This window comes from Amblyomma mixtum, chromosome 3, assembly GCF_055824585.1.
Source record: "Amblyomma mixtum isolate Tamu chromosome 3, ASM5582458v1, whole genome shotgun sequence".
Taxonomy (NCBI): Eukaryota; Metazoa; Arthropoda; class Arachnida; order Ixodida; family Ixodidae; genus Amblyomma; species Amblyomma mixtum.
Genome location: NC_143014.1, coordinates 217,006,777 through 217,024,817, shown reverse-complemented (window position 1 = coordinate 217,024,817; position 18,041 = coordinate 217,006,777). Strand labels below are relative to the sequence as shown.

Genomic DNA, 18,041 nt, shown 5'->3' with positions numbered 1-18,041 from the left:
AAGAATAGTATCTGCTAGCTTAATAAAGATATATCATTTATGAAATGACCGTCCAACTTCTCAGAAGTACCAAATCCGTGGAGAAATACAAATTGCAGATTGCCAATATGCCTAGGAAAAGATATTTTGGCAGCCAAAAAAGGATTAGGAGCACTTTATAATTAATTGCGCGAGGATTGTGGAAAGATGGGTCACACCCAATAGTGCAAAACATGAACCCTTAGAAAAGATGCGAAGTTGTGGCGCCTATGCACTCATATGCTGTGCATAATGGGCTGCCTTGCATTACCATAACCTGTCCAGGTAGACTGCCACAAGTCAATAAAAATCTCCGATATATACAACCGCAGTTTTCAGTTGGGTAGACATTTTATTTGCGACATTCCTAATCTAGCTGGCAGGCTATCACGAGCTCGAGGTGAATGTGATGTGCAGGATGAAACGGATGCCATATCTGGATACTGGAGTAAATGTGATGTGATGAGCCTTGGGAGCATTCCTGTTCACATGGCGCCAGACAGTCTTGCGGCCACATAATACGGCTGACAGTGCTTCATTCTGTAACCTGTCATATCACAGTTACTTGCATAACGGATGCAGTTTCTTGTGGGAAAAAAATTGGAATGGTAATTTTGGTGCATTTATTACATGGTGTAAAACTTGGTGTCGTCAATTAAACATTCCCCAGATTTTGATGGCTGATGTAGGGAAAGCATTTATTATGAAAATGCATCCATTATTTAAGTAAATATGGTGCATGAAAACCTGGAATGGAAACAGAAATAAGCATCTGCAGGATTGAAACAAATTCCTAACAACCTTGCCACAGCACCATACCCATGACTTCCAAGCCACATTTTAGCCCCTAGCCTTTCACTCTACACTGTCCTTAATCTGTTCATTCCCAATGGGCCAGACTTGAGGCCGTACGGCACTCAGGTATCCGTATCTGCCTACATGGACATGCCACGTTGTCTGCTACACAGCTTTTTAAACACTTGTAGCAACAGTGTCAGTTTTCTCAGAAGCATGAAACTTTGTTACGATTAGTTTTATGACGCACCCAGCACATTAACAGGCATTGCAACGAAATTATAATTTCGTTGCAGTTGGCCTTTGAAGCATTTTTCATTAATGAGTAAAAAGGAAATGACATTAACTGGCCAATATATGTTTCATCTAAGCTGCCTTCTCAACAAATAGGGGCATTTTAGAATTTATAGGCAACAAAGTTAGCACAGTGTTCTCATCACACAACAGAAGGCTCATTGCTTGGAAGGCTGGTGGGGAGACACTGTGTAAGAGCCGAGCAAGTTCATTTATGAAGTGCTTTATCATGTGAGGGAAGGCTATTCACGGCTGTTTCTACCATGGCAATACAAGTTTGTGTCACACATTGCACCAGCAATGCTCTGAAAAATGAGCAATACTGTTTTTGTGTTGCAGCAGTATTCTCTTTGCAAAATAAGATGAATAGTAGTTTTGCGCTGCAGCTTTCAGTGTGCAAGATGACAGCTACGGCTTAGCCTTTTGTCAAGAATACTTCTTCTCACATGCATTGCAGAACTGTAGGACCACACATTGTCAACTGTCCTTAAAGGGCGGTGCACTGGGACAGCACGACGCAACGAAGAGGAATGCAGCATGGAGTGCATATGGAATATGATGGCGTACCTTCCTCTCGACTCAAGAGAACTTCTTGCTGGGCTAGTTGGTAATTCATTGTAAAGTAAAGGCGCCAAAGACCACACACACACAAGACAAGAGAACGGAACAGAGCGCCACTCACAACTAGTTTATTTTGCAGACCACAGATACATATGTACACAAGGCCAGTGCCTGCGCAAGGAACAAAATTACGCATCAGTGTGATAACGAATGCTCAAAAAACTTTTTTTCCGCCTGATAGAGTGATACAGAAGTTCAGGGAACATGAACGAACCGTAGAACAAAATAAAGAGGGCCCAAATTTGCCGAAACATATCAGATCCTGCCCTCCACGCTCTTGTGAGACATGCTTTTCATCCGTGCGGATCCTTGCTAGAAGCAGCAATATCAAAGCCAGAGAACTGATTGAAGCATTCTATATCAGCAAGAAAGGCAGTGCGTGTGTTAGCGAAACTTCTGTATCTCTCTATCAGGCGGAAAAAAAGTTTTTTGAGCCTTGCGCAGGCGCTGGCTAAGTGTATATATGTATCTGGGTTCTGCAAAATAAGCCAGTTGTGAGTGGCGCTCTGTCCCGTTCTCTTGTCTTGTGTGTGTGTGTGTTTTTTGGCGCCTTTACTTTCTCATGACCATGCAGGCTTCAAGCAAATTAGCAAATGGCACTCCTCTTCCCTGCTGTGTCTTGAGCTTGCTATGCTAAAGCACTTTGTCAAAATAGCCCGCCAACTATCTCATAGCATAATCCTAATCCCTCACCTGAAATCTGCCATCTTCAGCTGACAGGGCCTACAAACGCCAGCACAGTCAGATGCTACTCTCTGCATTCGTTATTTTCCCTGATCTGCAAAAAAACAAACCGGTACACAAGCAAGGCAAGCACACAAAACTTGTAAAAAAGCTGTATTTTCTCTAGTCAAGGACAAGCGAGCACCTGTCCCTGTGACCAGTGTGGTTCAGCCTAAAATTTGCAAAGCTAGTGCAGTGTAAAAGTTTAGTTCTTTACATGAAGTTCTGCACCCAATTCTGCTCTGCGCACAAAGATACAGCAAGCTTCCTACTATGCAAGCTTGACAAGGAATATGTATTGCTGAAATGTATCAACAATGCCTAGGATTAGAATGGTTAGTGGAGGTGCTGGCTTTCCTCAACCTCAACCCAAATGTTACCATGGCTCAAGACAGCAGCCTGCAAGCCCATAGCATTAATTGGAGTTGTACTCAGGATCACTGATGTTGCCACTACTTGCACAATAAGGTAGGCTCACTATAATTCAGGGCACCATGGTTCTCGGGTTAATCTACTGGTTAATCAGCATTTGGAAAGTAGACCCAGCTTTCACTTTCAGCATTTCAGTTCTTTCTGCTGATATTTTTGGTGGGGAGCCTTGCTGAATGCTCTGCATAATATGTTGAGCACTGGCCTATTAAGAAGCCTTCATCATCAATTATAGCATAGTCTTGGCTGCCATCTTTGGAAGGACAGTTGGAGCAGCTGGCCTGGCTGCTCTGCATCTGGCACGAGTGTAGCTCCATTATAGCAACAGCATGCATGTGCTTGCACATGTGCACATGCGTTGCATGGTCAACACGTGCATGTGTACATGTTGTGGCAAGCCTCGCACTGCTTACCATGAAGCTCGCAGCCACTGCACGATTTGCTAGTCCTTTGCTATGTGTGCTTGAAGTTCACCAAACTTTGTGGCTTTACATACCACTGGCCATCTCCCACTCTCTCAGTACTGGACTAAGAAAGCTCAATCCTCACTTTATGCTTCCTAAATAGGGCAGATTTGCAGTGGTCTGCTCCTCCTTTCACACCTGCTGTAAAGCTTTTCGGATGTGAAATTGAAGAGTACTTTGATCAATGTATCCAATCACCCATTTACCTTGCCACCAAAGTGAGAGTACTTCAGTGCCTTGTGCATTGACTCCAATTGATTATTTGTTGTTAATCCAATGTACTGCCGATAGCAGTAAGCCCACTGACATGCCCTCTTTGCGTATGTTTTCTCAAAATTTCTGACGAAGCCATCCAGCTCTTCGTGCTCCTTTGGAGAAAGGCGATTAAGATTAAGCTGCCGCTCTTTGGAGTGGATACCAAGCAGTGCAGGGAACAACTGTTGAGACTCAGCCTCATCTGTCCACTTCATCAGGGTGTGCAGCATGTCCCTTATTGTACTCCTGCAGTCCTTGTTTGTGACTATTCAGGCGCGTGCTCCAGTTGTGTAGCACATGCCAGCTGCAAAGCAGTTGACTCTTCAAGGGACCCATCACCTGCTCCCATGCATTGCCATAAACAGGGGCATCATCAGACATAAATGCCTGACACTCTATTGTGTTTTTTCTTTGATGGCCTCGAAAAACCGCACCACGGTGCCTATGTTCACCCTTTTTGAAGTCAAGTAGGCACGCGGGATACCAGAGCCATCTTGAGAAATTGTGAGCAGGGTTGTCAGTTGGAATTAGTACTTTTTGTGCCATGGGTGGAGTCAATGCACAGTTTCGCTGCCCCCAATTTATAAAGGAGCTCTCGTTGTGGGAACGTATTAATGCTAGCTCAAAGTCACCATCATGACTGTTGGGGTCACCCTTCTTCCTTTAATACAACAGTGGCGACTCATTTTCTGCCCTCATTTCTTCGACCCATAATTCAACACTCTTAAAATCGTCTGGATCTCTCTGCACTGTTTTGCCAATCCTAAACTTATCTGCAATGTTACGGATGTCCTTAGTGGTCACAAGTTGCATCTGTGGGCTTGATCCACTTGTACCTGCTCGGATGTTGTGCACAATGGTTTTTGCTGGCACTCCTTCTGCTAACCAGCCTGAAAATTGTGCAGAAAAAAACTGTTAACATCTCTGGTTCATCTGCCTACAGCCATGTAATAAAGTGACAAATACTTCTGGTCGGATTCCTTCGTCTTCAACTTTGTTCCTTTTCACAGGTGACACACAATTCATCTACTTTCATATCTACTTTCATTTCACTTTTGTGGCACTTCAAAGCACACGACAAAATGGTTGTTTCAAAGCCAGATGGACTTTATTTTTATCACCTTGAGTGTTTAAACTTGCATACTGCAATGCAAAACAGGGAAGTTATATGCAGCGTGTTATAGAATATGACAGCACTGAAAATGTGGACAAGAAAAGAATAACCACATGTGCTTCTCATCCTGTCGCCTTTCATTCTGCATATTCAAAAAATGCACCGATGCGCCTGACAGCAACCTTAAACGGAGTAGAGACACCAAATTTTTTAACGCAATTTTTGCTTGTTTGGACTTGTGCACAAGACAATAGTGTGCACGAGTCACAATGTAGAATTCACTTACGCCAGGTGAATAATTTCTAAGTGAATATTTTTCTCAAGCTGTTTCATTTTCAACACCTGAATGACTGCTGCTAAGTCAGAGACAATTGGAGGGCATGCCAGTCATACATAAACTGAAATGTAAGTGCTGCTTGTTCTTTTTTTGTGATTTCAACTCTTGTGCTGGCTTGTGTTTTATATTAGAGGTTTTTGAGGAAAGAAAATGGTGCAGTAACTGCCTCGCTTTCTCCACGGACACCTCAACCATGTCATGAAGGAAAGAAGCAAGAAAGAAAGAGGTGCTGTAGTGGAGGGCTCCGGAATAATTTCGACCACCTGGGGATCTTTAGGCACTGACACTGCACAGCACGTGGGCACCTCTTACATTTTGCCTCCATCGAAACTCGGCTGCTGCAGCCGGTGTCTAACCCGAGTACTCCGGCTCATAGCTGAACACTCAAACCATAGCCGTTCCTGCGAGCATTACTGATGAAGTGCCAAAACACCCAAATAATTCGAATTAATGAACGTTCACTGCAGACGAACCTGTCTTATGAGAAAAAACATGCACCTTATACAACCATTAGACTGGTGGCGTTGCTTTTATCAGCAACAAAATACCTACGCTTTTGACAGGCAGCCCAAAAAAGAGGCTAGCATCGAGTGCGATTGTCATTCAAGACCCATTTCATGGAGCTCGAGCCGACTTCTTACGGATGAAGTTCAACGTCAGCCGATTGAGTGACAGACCTAGGATAGTCAATGAAACCAGCAGAAAAACAAAAGAACAGACATTGGAGTAGTTCAGTGCTAGATGGCATTCCTAATTATGTTCAGTTCGAAAGACTGGACCCCTTCCACAAAGCATCTCTAAACTAAACGGCATGAAGTTCGTACAGACTGTGCTGTGCCTGCAATGTGCCGTGGATCAATTGTTTCTCACCCTTCCATGCGACCAAGTATGCTCAAGTGAATTGCACTACAGTCAGATACAACTCAAGAACGAAGTGGCAGATGGCCCTCAAAGAAGACCCTCCAGTCAATGGTGTCAGCTGATTTTCATCAGTTAATCCCCTTTCATCTGCCACATCATGAGAATTGGTCGACGCCATTGGATGGCAGGCTTCCTTTGAGGGGCATTGGCCGCTTGGTCCTTAAGCTGACAGTGGCGAGAGCACTATTAATATTTTTTTTATAGCAAAATCCGATAGTTCGGCATGTAATGGCTTTGTTGCCACTTGGCCGGCAGCGAAAAATGCATTTATTTCTAAGAAATTTCGATTCGAAGTTGAAAAAGTTTTTCCCGCCGCTCTGATTCAAACTTGGGATTCTCCTATGACGACAGAGGACTAAGTGACGTGAAATATGACGTGACGCAGACTCCGTGATTTCGGGTGGCCAGCAGTGCGGCCTAGCAGCAGCCGAAAAGAAAGCTACCGCCGGCCGCACGTTGAAGGCATCTATCGGCTATTGCGGCCGTCGCCACAGTCGCTTCGCTTACGTTTGCACCGGCGTTTTGCCAGCGTTACGATGGATCTCGTTCTCGAAGTCGTCAACGAAGTTCTCGCAAATAGACACCTTTAGCATACCGTGTACCTTGTTACCGCTAGCGGAATACCGGGAGCCCGCCTAACGCCGGTGAGCAGGCGCTGATTGGTCCCGATGCTTCAGGCGCGCGCGTAGCTGCCGGGCACGTGGCGCCATCTGGCGACGTCAAGGAGATTTGCTCATGCATTGGGTGAACCTCAGTGATTTGTGCTTCTCGTGTCCTAGCGTTGCTAGAACCAACACTGTTTAGTCCTATGACGTCATGACGCTTGTACTTGCGAGTTTGGCCTGTGGCGGCGATACCTGTATTTTGTTTCTTGCTCTTTTCTACGTTACAAGAGCTTTGTTGACAGTATGAGTGGCGTTTTTGTAATCAGGAGCTGGTATTCTGTCGATACAAGCCAACTTCAATTTCACCTCAGTGTCCCTTTAAGCTGTGCCCTACTATAACTTCTTCCGCCCCCTCGTTTTGTGGGACATGCCTTCTCCCACTTTACAATAGGCATTTTCCTGTCGTCCCACCTCTTTTGTGCCATAGATGCATCGCAGGAGAATAAAAATTATTGAAATGATCACTCGAGTTCAATGAACAATATCTTCCCCCTAAAATACATTTCTATTGCACTTTCGTCTCCCATTTATGAAGGGTTGGTAGAGTGTAGCTTCTAAACGTTATCACATTCCAGTACAGTCAACACAGCATGCACAAATGCTTTGTACAAGAGGAGTGGCTAACCTGCAAGCACTCTGGCATCATCCTGGGTCAGCCTTTGCTGGCAGGCCTCATCGAAGTGTCCGTAGTGTTTCTTTTGAAACACTACATATACCTTGCCGTCTCTCTCCATGACCTCTAGAGTAGCAAAGCAGTGTTTGCAGATTTTGCAGCTTCCTTGCCCCTTTTCCTGCCTTTGGCGCTGTTCTATAGGAAGCTCTTCATACGAGCCGGAACGGTGGCAGTGCAGGTAACGTTTAAAAACCCTTGGTGCACATTCCTTCTTTCCTGTAGAAGCTACAAAATGGCAGCAAGTTTTGCTTTCTTCTCCGTCTTTCCAGGCGCAAAATTTTGAAACGGAAAAACTGTAAACATAACTAAGCACTCCACATAGTATTAGTTAATTATTAGTGTGAAAGCACTATTCCGAACGGTAAACCCCGAGCGAGATCCTGCGATGTACGTGGGTTCGTGCCAAGAGCATAGCAACGGCGACACAGCAACCACAGCCTCACAGCAGCATTATAACATAGTTATGACACGATGCCAACGTATGATAAGTCCATGACCACTCATGACTAAAAAGAAGTTAAAAAAATTGAGGCGTCAACAAAGGTGTGCTTCATTTTGATAAAAACATGTACACAATGATAGCACATGAATAACGGCATAAGGCATCCTTAGAAAGCTAACAGTAAAGTAACAAGACAAGGCAATGTTCATGAAATTCTGCTTTTGCACGTTTATAGAATTTCGGCAAAACTGCTGTGTCAATTTTTTGTGTATCACACTACTTTCATTTTTTTGAAATGCGAGGCCAAATTAAAGTTTGTACTTTTTACATACACTAATGAAAAATACATGTGCTATGGAGTGGGCACACATGCAATACTCTCGCACTACTACTGGCGCTCTGCCTCTGCTAAGTGCGCATGACAATCAAAGATTTAGCTTCAAATATTTTAGCCTTTTGCCTGCAGTGCAGAACTGCATTTCCCAGCTTTTTTATTGTTAAAAATTTATCAGTCATTCGCTTACTGTTTTTTCCCGCTACTAGCGCAAGGGGAACAATTTTTGGAGAAAATTATTATGTTCAGGTTAAAGATTACACGAACTGTTACGTGGAAGTATTTCAATTTTACTACCCTCTGCAAAAACTCATTCCTGCACCGCAACCTTTTACATGGCCCTGTCCTTTGACCACAAATTCAGGGCAGCGTTGTTGACTTCCAAAGGCAGAACAACGCTGGGCATTCTTCCTACACGCTTCTGCATGTTGCGACTGCCATGGCTTCAGCGCTGCTAAGCCAGTGCATGCCGCGACAATGTTGTGTGTCCTGTCCGCGCGTGCCTGCGTCACATATCAGTTGCGACGGAGATATGAAGTGCAGTTCTGCCGAGACATTGCAGGTGCCTGCAACAAAGCATAAGCAAGGCCTGTAGCAGCGAGTCTGCTGCAAGGACGGGCCGCACGACCAGTTTTTTTCCTGCAGTGGTCACTTTAAATATGAAAGAGAGTGCGCTGCTTGTCACTTTGCTTATGGAGGAGCTAGGACACCAAAAAAAAAAAAAAATTCTGCAGACGCACATAAGACTGCTTACCAGCGAGAATGCCAAAGCATTAAAGTGCACAGTCATGCTATGTTGCAGAATGACGAGTCATGAGTGCGAGGCATGACTATGCCACTTTGTACAAACTCTGCACACCTCACTTTACTAATAAAGTGGTGAGTCATGCTACACTTCCGGATGATTACGAGTCAAAACTATGACTACCTAAACTTTGCAAAATGACTATGACAAGTCATGACTTTCAAAGGTTATAGTACGTTACGTTTCACATTTCACTCGAATGCCCGCAAAGGCTACCTCTGCATATCTGTTGCACTAGACTAAGCCCACTGAAATCATTTCATGGTCCCTTTAAAAAAACGTGCATGTCATCGCTAAGTTTTTGTCCACAAAACCACGTGCAAGTTTCCCCTGGAGAGTGTAAGCCCGTAAATAAAAAAAAAACGCACTTTGTGTTAACAAAATTAAAATGCGCGCTCGAAAAGTCAATAAACTGCAACTTTTTTATCGGTAATCTAAGCGCGCGACTGCATCCCGCTTTGACCATTTGTTGCTTTGATTACTGCGTGCGTGCATGCAATAGTATCGACTTCGTTTCTTACTTTTATTAGAGTCGAAGACTAGATTCTCCACTTCTTCCTCGAAGTTGTGGTGCCGTCGCAGGTCACGAAGGGTGACAAAATGCTTCGGACTATGCTATGCTAGGCCGACCGTCATCCGCAATCGGCTGAAACGCGTCAGGGGCATGGCGAGAGCTGCGTGCAAGCACTAATGTCAGGAGGAAACACTGGTTCGTCAGCGCCTGAAGAAGCTAATGCGCTGGTCGACAGTGGAGTACAGAACCTTCCAGATTACATGCGGGCTGTAGACGTCATTCCTTCCGGGAAAGATGAGAACGAATGTGCACTCATAGACTCTTAGGAGGAAAAGCGCAGGTTTGAGGAATTTAGTAAAGGCCCCAGATAACCACTTATGTCCTTTGAAAATCCTAAGAATGCCTAGTGCTGGATATTGTGTACTTCTTATAGACATCCCAATTAGAGCACGGAATGCACCGGAGATGTTCCATAGACCATCAGAAATGCATCGGTACCTCTAGCATAGGATGTGCATTAGATCAAATGGTTGGATATTTGACGCATCCAAGGGATATCCATGATCATATAATGTTCTTCTAATGGATATCCTAATTTGTCCTTGGAACACACTGAAGATATTCTATAGATCACCAAAAGTGCTTTGTTACCCCTAGTAATGGATGTGCACTAGACCTCGCAGTTGGATATTTGTCGCATCCACTGGATGGCCACAAAAGCTACATAGCCAGCGTTGCAGAGCAGCAATCGAGAGCTGCTGAAGCATAATACAGCCCTCTTACAACAATTCAGCAGGTGCTTGCAATCAAGTGTGTGCACTAAAGCAAGGAAGGAAAAATTAATGACTTTTGTAATAGAACTGCACCATTTTAAAAAACAATGACAAGTTACTTAGCATCAGTGTTTTTTATTTAGAATATATGCATGAGAAAAATTATAACAAATAAATCTAGCACAGGGTGGTAAAAATTGTGGGTTTCTACGTGGACACAGGCCACCACCCACCGCGGGTTCGAGCTTCGCGCGAGCCAAGGGCCCCGATCAGCCGTCACCACACACACACTGGGACACCGATGCGGTGCACTCAACCTCCGCTGGGAGGAGAGCGATTCGCCGCAAAGAAATAGGCCTCCAAGTTCACAAAGGAGACGTTTATTCACGTCGTCCTTCAGCAGTACACACACACTCAATCGTCACCCCGTCCCGGGGGCGCGCGAGGAGCAAGGCTCCGCTGCGCGCACGAAGCGACTCGAGCAATATGCGCCGCTAGCACGCCGCTGCAGGAGAATGTCCCCGCGGCAGTGCTGTGATCTCTCTCTCGTGTCGACCGTTGGGCCGGTTGCGAGAGAGAGTGGGCAATCAACGCAAGGTACGCCTGTCTGAGGTCGCTGGACCCCGCTGGACAGGCTCGAGCCGCTGCAGGTCAGAGGACACGTGCGGGCGAGCTCGAGTAAGCACTGGTCCGAGCGGCAAAGGCCGGCAGGGACAAACAGTAACGTACGCTACCTTTCGCTGTCTCGGAGGGATCTCTCTCTCTGGGCCCCGCTCGGACGGTCGCGCGGCCGCCCAAAACGGGTCCCGAATTCCCGCCAAAAGGCGCCAATGGCAAAGGCCCTTGGGGAGCCGGGGCGGAGCTGTGGCTAAATGACAGTGATTAGTCACCCAGCCGCCACTCCACCCCCTGAGGCGGGAGCAAGGGAAAGAGGAGAAACAACGCGGGTGGCCGGCAGCCGCGCAAAGGCGACGGCGGAAAGCCTGGATTCCCACAAAATGTCATAATAAAGAAAATGAGAATATGCTGTGACTCTTTTTTGCTGTGTGTGCCTAGTCTTCCTAGTTCGAACGACTCAGTTTGCAAGGAAATGCATCGACGTATGCGCTAGCAGTTTGGGCTATACGCAAGAATTAAAATTCCGGTTTGCAGAAAATAACCAGTACCACAGTATTCGTTACAACTTAATAACGAAGTGGCAGATGACCCTTTTATAGCACAGTAGCACTATAAGCCACGTCACATTCCTGCATATTCAGCCACATGAATATGTGCATGTTTTGCCGAAGCCGATAATTAAGGAGTAGATAAGTTTAGGAAACGAAAAGTGTGCGTGAGCGCCGAGATCGAAGGCGTAGCACGTACGTGAGTGTAATCTGCATGCGTCTCGCGCTCTGCTCAAGTAGCTCAAGGTCAACAGATCACAGAACCGCCACTACGTCTTGGTTACATCACAAACGATGGCAATGTTTCGCATTATCAATCTTTTGTATTATCGCTAAAAAGCTCTGAGTAATCGCCGATAGAAGAAAACTTTAATAAATTCATTCCATGGCGCACATCTTAGGATTCAGGCTTTTCTTGCATGTTCGAATGTGGCACTAAAACCGCCGAAGATATATAGCGCGTCCAATGTCCGCGTTTGGTGGACATTAACATACTTTGCACATATATTGTTCACGCTTGGTGGACATGCACGAGATCATATATTAGGCATCTAGTGTCCATGCTTCGTGGACGTGCTCTAGACTTAAAAAATAATCATATTATTGACGTCCTATAGACGTCTAGCTTGACCAAACGTGCCGGTGGTCCTTATGATGCACATCTAATGGACGTCCCTTTTAGGACATGATGTTTGGATCTTTCCGGTACGTCGAATGGATATTTATGGTTCACTGGGGCGCCAAAGACAGACCTGAGCCAGGTAGCGCACGTGAAACGGCTGACAATCGGAGTGAGATTGTCAGAGAGGAGCAACCTAGGCAACGGAAGCAGCATGCGCTTCCACAGGAGAAAATGAAAGGAAAGCTCAAGATAGAAAGCTGCGACCGGAAAGAAAGTAACAGTCAGTTCAGGAAAGTGAGCTATCACCACAAGGTGATAGACAAACAGGAGAAACAGTGCTGCCGCCGAAAGGAGGGGAAAGGCAAGCACAAGAAAGATAGTTGCCACCGAAAGATGAAAGGCAGGCATAAGAAAGAGTGGTGCCGCCGAAAAGAGAGAAAGGCCAAGCGCGCGGAAACGGGTTGCCACCATTAGGGTCCCTAGAAATACTTGCAAGTATTTCTAGGGACCCTAGCCACCATCGGAAGCACCAGCGTCACCGTCAAAATGACTTCAGTAAAGTCACTCACGTTGTCAGCTCTGAAACTAGCGTCAGAATCGGAGCAAAAGAAATGTGCGATGCATCGCCATCTGACCAAACAGCGAAGCACATAAGTGTGCCGAGGCAGATGGCTGTGGGCAGTAAGATAAAGTGCAAAAAGAAATCGTACAAGCATTCACGCGGGAAAGAGTATCAAGGGAGGAAACCGAGATTCAAGAGAGCGCTGTCCCTGAGGCAAAAAATTAAGGAGCGGGACGAGGGTGAATCTTGCCGCCAGTACACAGAGAGCATGACGCGCAAAAGCAGGTGCTCTCATGCAGGCTCTCACTTTCCGCTGCAGTCACAGGAGAAACCGCGGTCCCACAGAAAGCGGCGCGCGCGCGCAGAGAAAACGCGTGTATGGCATGAAGCGCAATGACAGAGGCAACCAGATAACTAGCAAGAAGAAACAGTCTAAGCGCTCGGCCAAGTACAGGTATCGCGATGGAAAGCCGCGAGTCAAGATAACGCTATTCAGTAGGCGTAAAATCAAAGGGCCGGGATAGATGCGAACCTCACATCGAGCGGAAAGGCAATATGGTGCGCGAGAAATTGAAGACTCATGAAAGGTCTCACTTGCCACCACGAACAAAGAAAAGGAAAGAACGGCCCCACCGGAGGAGTTTCGCACTCTCATTGGAAAGTCGCGACTGGCGCGCAAAGCGTAAGGAACGGGATAGTCTTCAGTAAGAGAAAGCAAATCGTTCTCGTACTGCACCGCCCGTAGAAACTGGAAGGACAAGTACAGAGAGAGAGAGAAAAGCGCAGCTACAGTGAAAGAGGCAGAGACATTAGCTTCCGCAGCAGCGGGTCTGAGCTAAACGCTGACGTAGACGCACTAAGATGTGCGTTCTAAGCAAGGCTACCTTCGACCTCCGCGTGAATTGCGTTTTGTCACTTCGTGAACAATCATCGAGTTCGCCCGTAGATTGGGGCAAAATTGATGTCCTCATTTGCGGCCTCAGCTGAGTGTTTTCCTGCCCAAGGGATCTCAAGGGGCCTAATTTGCATTCATTTCATTCCGTGCGTTACACGCGTTTGACACTTTTTGTTCTAGTTCTGATTTCGAGTTCTGATTTTGAGCGTTCTTGTATCCCACATGTGTGTCTTGTTGTAGAGGGAACAAAAAAGGGGGGGTCAGAAATATAGCCAGCAGAGTTTTGTGACCTTGAAGTCTGGTGTTTTGACGGGTGACAGAGGGCACTTGCTTGTGTTGGGGGTTGCCTGTTGTCGGTCGGTTCTTGGCAATATGCAGAACGATCAGCGACCGGTGCTGAGAAGCAAGCTCTTCAGAAGGACCGAGCGAAGCTGGTCCAGACACCTGGGTGACAAGGCGGCAGAGCAGTGATCCTGGCCTCATGAGCGGGGCCTATTCACGGAAAGGACCCTGGAGCCACCTGCGGCTGAACACCAGACGGGAACTTGGAGCAGCCTGGTGTACTAGCGCGCCCCGCATCCGAGCCACACGGAAGCAGCTCGTCTTCGTGGCGCATTGTCTGGCGGCGGGGGTGCTGTAGTGCAAGAGCACGCATTCAGCTGGCCTCTGGAAACCAGCGCCGTGCGCCCGTCACTGCGCAAAGCAAGCCCGGACTCGCCGACATGTCGCGGCTTGCAACATGAGTCATGATGATGATGATGATGATGTCCTCGGGCTGAATGGCACATACCCACGGCGGGGGATTGGCCAGGGTGCATAGCGGATACAAACGCACTCATGTACAGGGAATGGAGTATAATTAAATCTAAAATTTGGGACACAGAGCTAGAATTTGTACAATACAAAAAATACGGAGAAAGAAAAGTTGTGAATTCACATTCTAGCAGAGGAATCTACCAAATGAAATTATATAATTGTGAATAGAATCGAACACTGGTTTCAGGGCATATCCTGGCTCGCCGGCGCAGACCCTTCATCCTCCTCCTCCTGACTAGCGTCGGCTCGAGACTCATACGACGCTTCGCCGGCAGCCCTTTCCAGGCTGCAAACCTTCAACGGCCGAGCTCCTCGACCATTCGTAACGGTGGCCAGTGGCGTGACCTGATTGGAGCGTTCCAATGGCTGGCTGCCGCAACGGTCACCGGCGGCTATAAAAATTGCCCTACCTGAGCCGGAGCAGACGGATGTGCGGTATCTGTCGTTTCTTCATGTAGCTCCTCTGAATTAAGTCGCAATGTCGTGTGTAAAACTTTCTTACGCCTCGCGGGGAAAAACATGATGCGCATACGCTGGATGTGATTATATAGACATGGACCAATGACGACGTTCATCATACTTCTAATGAGATCAATGAACTTGGTACGTCGAACATACCTTTTAGACACTGCGTCTAATATTCTTGGCGGTGAGAATTATGCGCCTATGACTTTCTCTTGACCTCTTTAGTGCTTTGAAGTCCCAGATCGCACCACCTATGTAAAAACGCAGCGGCCTTGATTTTTTTTTTTCATAGGATGACGTCAATTTAAAGGGCTGTGACGTGCTGCGGTCGACTACCTTTTTCGCAAGGCGAGGTCAGCGGACACAGGACGTAAAAGCAGGCACACAACAGAGCTAAAGCCCGTGCTGTGTGCCTCTTTTGCATCCTGTGTCCATGCTATTCTCTTAACGAGAAGGGATTGTAACATGAACGAGACAAGCGCAAACCAAGCGCAATGCGAACGCAAAAAATCTTGAAACGCCGCGGGACATGGCTTCTGAGATCACCTATCGGCCTTTCGGAGGCCATGCGCGGGACGTGGCCTCCGCGATCGAAGCGCGTTTTTGCTCCGGCCATCCCATTCGCACGGGGAGAGAGCGTAATTTGAGAGAACGGTGTGACCGCTCCTCTCGCCGCACGGTGGCGCGCTTACCCCATGCGCGCTAGAGTCACTGGAAAGTTTTTCCAGTGACTCTAATGCGCGCTAGAGTTACTGTATATGCTACCAAAGGTACCTTTGGTAGCATATACAGTAACTCTAATGCGCGCTTTCCCTGAGGCGGTCGTGCGTAAACGGCGAAAACGCAGTTGTCGCAGGCCTGTGTGCGATGCGCGCTAGAAAATTACCGCACAGGAGCGCCGGCAAAGAACAAGGTAGCTTGCTGGTATAATCTCTTCCTAAATTCGGAAGCAGACTTAGGACCGAGATGAAGCAGATCGTCATAAGAGCGTTTTTCATTTGTGCAGTTGTATATGGCACCAAACATGAATTACTTTACATTTGAGCACAGCGGTCAATTTTATTTGTGACGAAACAGCGCAAAACACGGGGCAAGAGACAAGCGCTGTATAGACAGCGCTTGTCTCTTGTCCCGGTGTTTTGCGCTGTTCCGTCACAAATGAATAACCAACATGCCCAAGCTTCTGTCCTGGTCAATTTTATTTTGCTATCCCCGTAAACGTTAGTTTAGAGCCTTAAATTATATATAGAGATTAGCGTTCTGTCGGTTTTCTTGTGTAGCAATGGTATTTGATTTGAACTTTAATGCATCCAATAAACGTTTGCTTTCGGCGCTTGTAGATATCACTCAATTCCTTTTTCCCTGTCGAATTTTGGGCAGGGCCTTGCACAACAGCCTGCAGTGCATAAGGTTTTTTGGCGCATATAGCCTGAACCGAGGAGCATTTACATTTTTTTTCTCGCGCGCTGCAAGCAAAAAGGAGGACAAATAAAATTATTTGGAAATACATAGGATACGCAATGCTTTATTTACACAGATTAAACCAGATCTATAATGTTTCTCGCATAGCGTTCATCCTAAACACGGAGCACTTTCCTGTGGAGCGGCTTTCTGGCGAGCTGTTTTTGGGGTATATGCTGCCCTGTCTGTGACAGTAGCTCCTACGTTAGATAAGAGTGGCCTCACGAAATTATCGAACACCACAGATACTGTGCTTGCGGCGTGGTCCTCCCTTGCTTTGCAAACAAAAAGTGAGCACTGCCGGATCCTCGAAAGTAATAGCTGCAGCCAGCTGCTGCCGCACGTTGCTTATTTGTATATGCGGCGGGGCAATATAAATAGCCTTCTTAGTGGCCTCCAGAACACTGACGAACTCTGATTTTGGGTAGGTTAATCCCCCCCTTGACTGTAGGCTAATGAGCCAGCAACTGACTAGACCCATATCCGACTGGTGGAGGGCAGGCCAGGAGCTGCACCTTCTTCAAGAGCTCTCGCCACGAACCCTGCTATGTAAGCAATGCTGGCATTTGTGAATCCTGATGGCGGCCGCTGCAGTGAAATAGAAAATGCCCATATAAGTTTCCCGACCATGATCCCGACCTAGACATTCTGCAATGTATTGCAAAAGTTTCAAATCATGGCATTATTGCCACTCAGTTATTATAGACTTAACATAAAGCAAAGTGGTCGCTTTTTTGTTTGCACTTGATGGGTGGAGTAGGTGAACGAGTGGGCACTCACGAGGCATCGCTTTCAAGGATGTGAAGGAAAAACTCAGCGCGATGGCAAGCAATTTAGACGACATGTCGCACGGTGAAAGCATGTGTTGCCCCCATCAACTCTTAAATTACCACAAAAGCTGCATGGAGAAGACATTCGCAACTGTTTTTCAATGTACCTCAACTTCTTTGTCACTCCAGGAAAGAGTCGGAAAAAAACTGCCTGCGTATTCCTAGTCATTCAGCGTCGAAGCGCGCCAACAAAGCCGGTGCAGCGGCTCAAAGAGCAGGCAGTGCCGGCCGGGCGAGCGCCGCACGATACAGTAACTCTAGATGCTTAGGCTAAGACCGCCACCTCGCGGCGTTTTAGGGAACTAGCAGCATTACACTCTTCTGCTGGGCGAGGCGCCGAATCAAAGCCTACAACGCAACACACGCGGAGGAGATTGCCATTGCTCTGGCTCTCACGAATCCCAAGTCAAATCACATCATCACCGACTCACGAGGGGTCTGTCGGAACCACGAGTTGGGCTGGGCTCCCCCGCATGCCTGGCGCATACTGGAATATAGCTGTCGATGCGAAGATCCAACTCCACGCAACCTGATTTGGGCCCCCGGTCACCAGGGGCTCCAGGGAAACGAACAGGCCGATCAGGCCGCCCGCGCACTCTCTCCCCGGGCTATCTCCCTGTCCTTGGAAGGGTACTCCCAATCAGGCAATCTGGCCTTTACATTCAAACAAATCACCGATTACTACAAGGAGGAGCACCGGCGCTACCCGGCCCCTTGTAAGGGTCTGGATCGCGCTGACGAGCGCCTCCTCATCAAAATTCTTACTAACACTGTACTGTGCCCGGCGGTGCTTAAACATTTCAATACATCCTTTGATGGCGCGTGCCAGTTTCGTGCGGCTCTAGCGCTCGGCGACTTACCGGCCGCATTTCCGATGCACGCGGATTCCAAACGGCGTTCTGAACGCGACCCCCTAAGGAAACATACTTGGGGAGCAGGAGTTCGTCTGCTACGTGCACTTCAATCATGGCGGCCGGCGGGGGTAGGGTGCCTCGATGCGCGCGCTCCTCCCGCCGCCAGGCGGGGGCGCACCGCAGCGCCGCGGCG

The 18,041-nt window shown here is 47.3% G+C and overlaps 2 pseudogenes; both read right to left on the bottom strand.

The window, feature by feature from the left end:
* Positions 1 to 369: 369 nt before the first annotated feature.
* On the bottom strand, positions 370 to 10,713 carry LOC149353673 (uncharacterized; annotated as a pseudogene).
* A 5,167-nt stretch (positions 10,714 to 15,880) lies between these two features.
* On the bottom strand, positions 15,881 to 17,810 carry LOC149353672 (uncharacterized; annotated as a pseudogene).
* Positions 17,811 to 18,041: the final 231 nt, after the last annotated feature.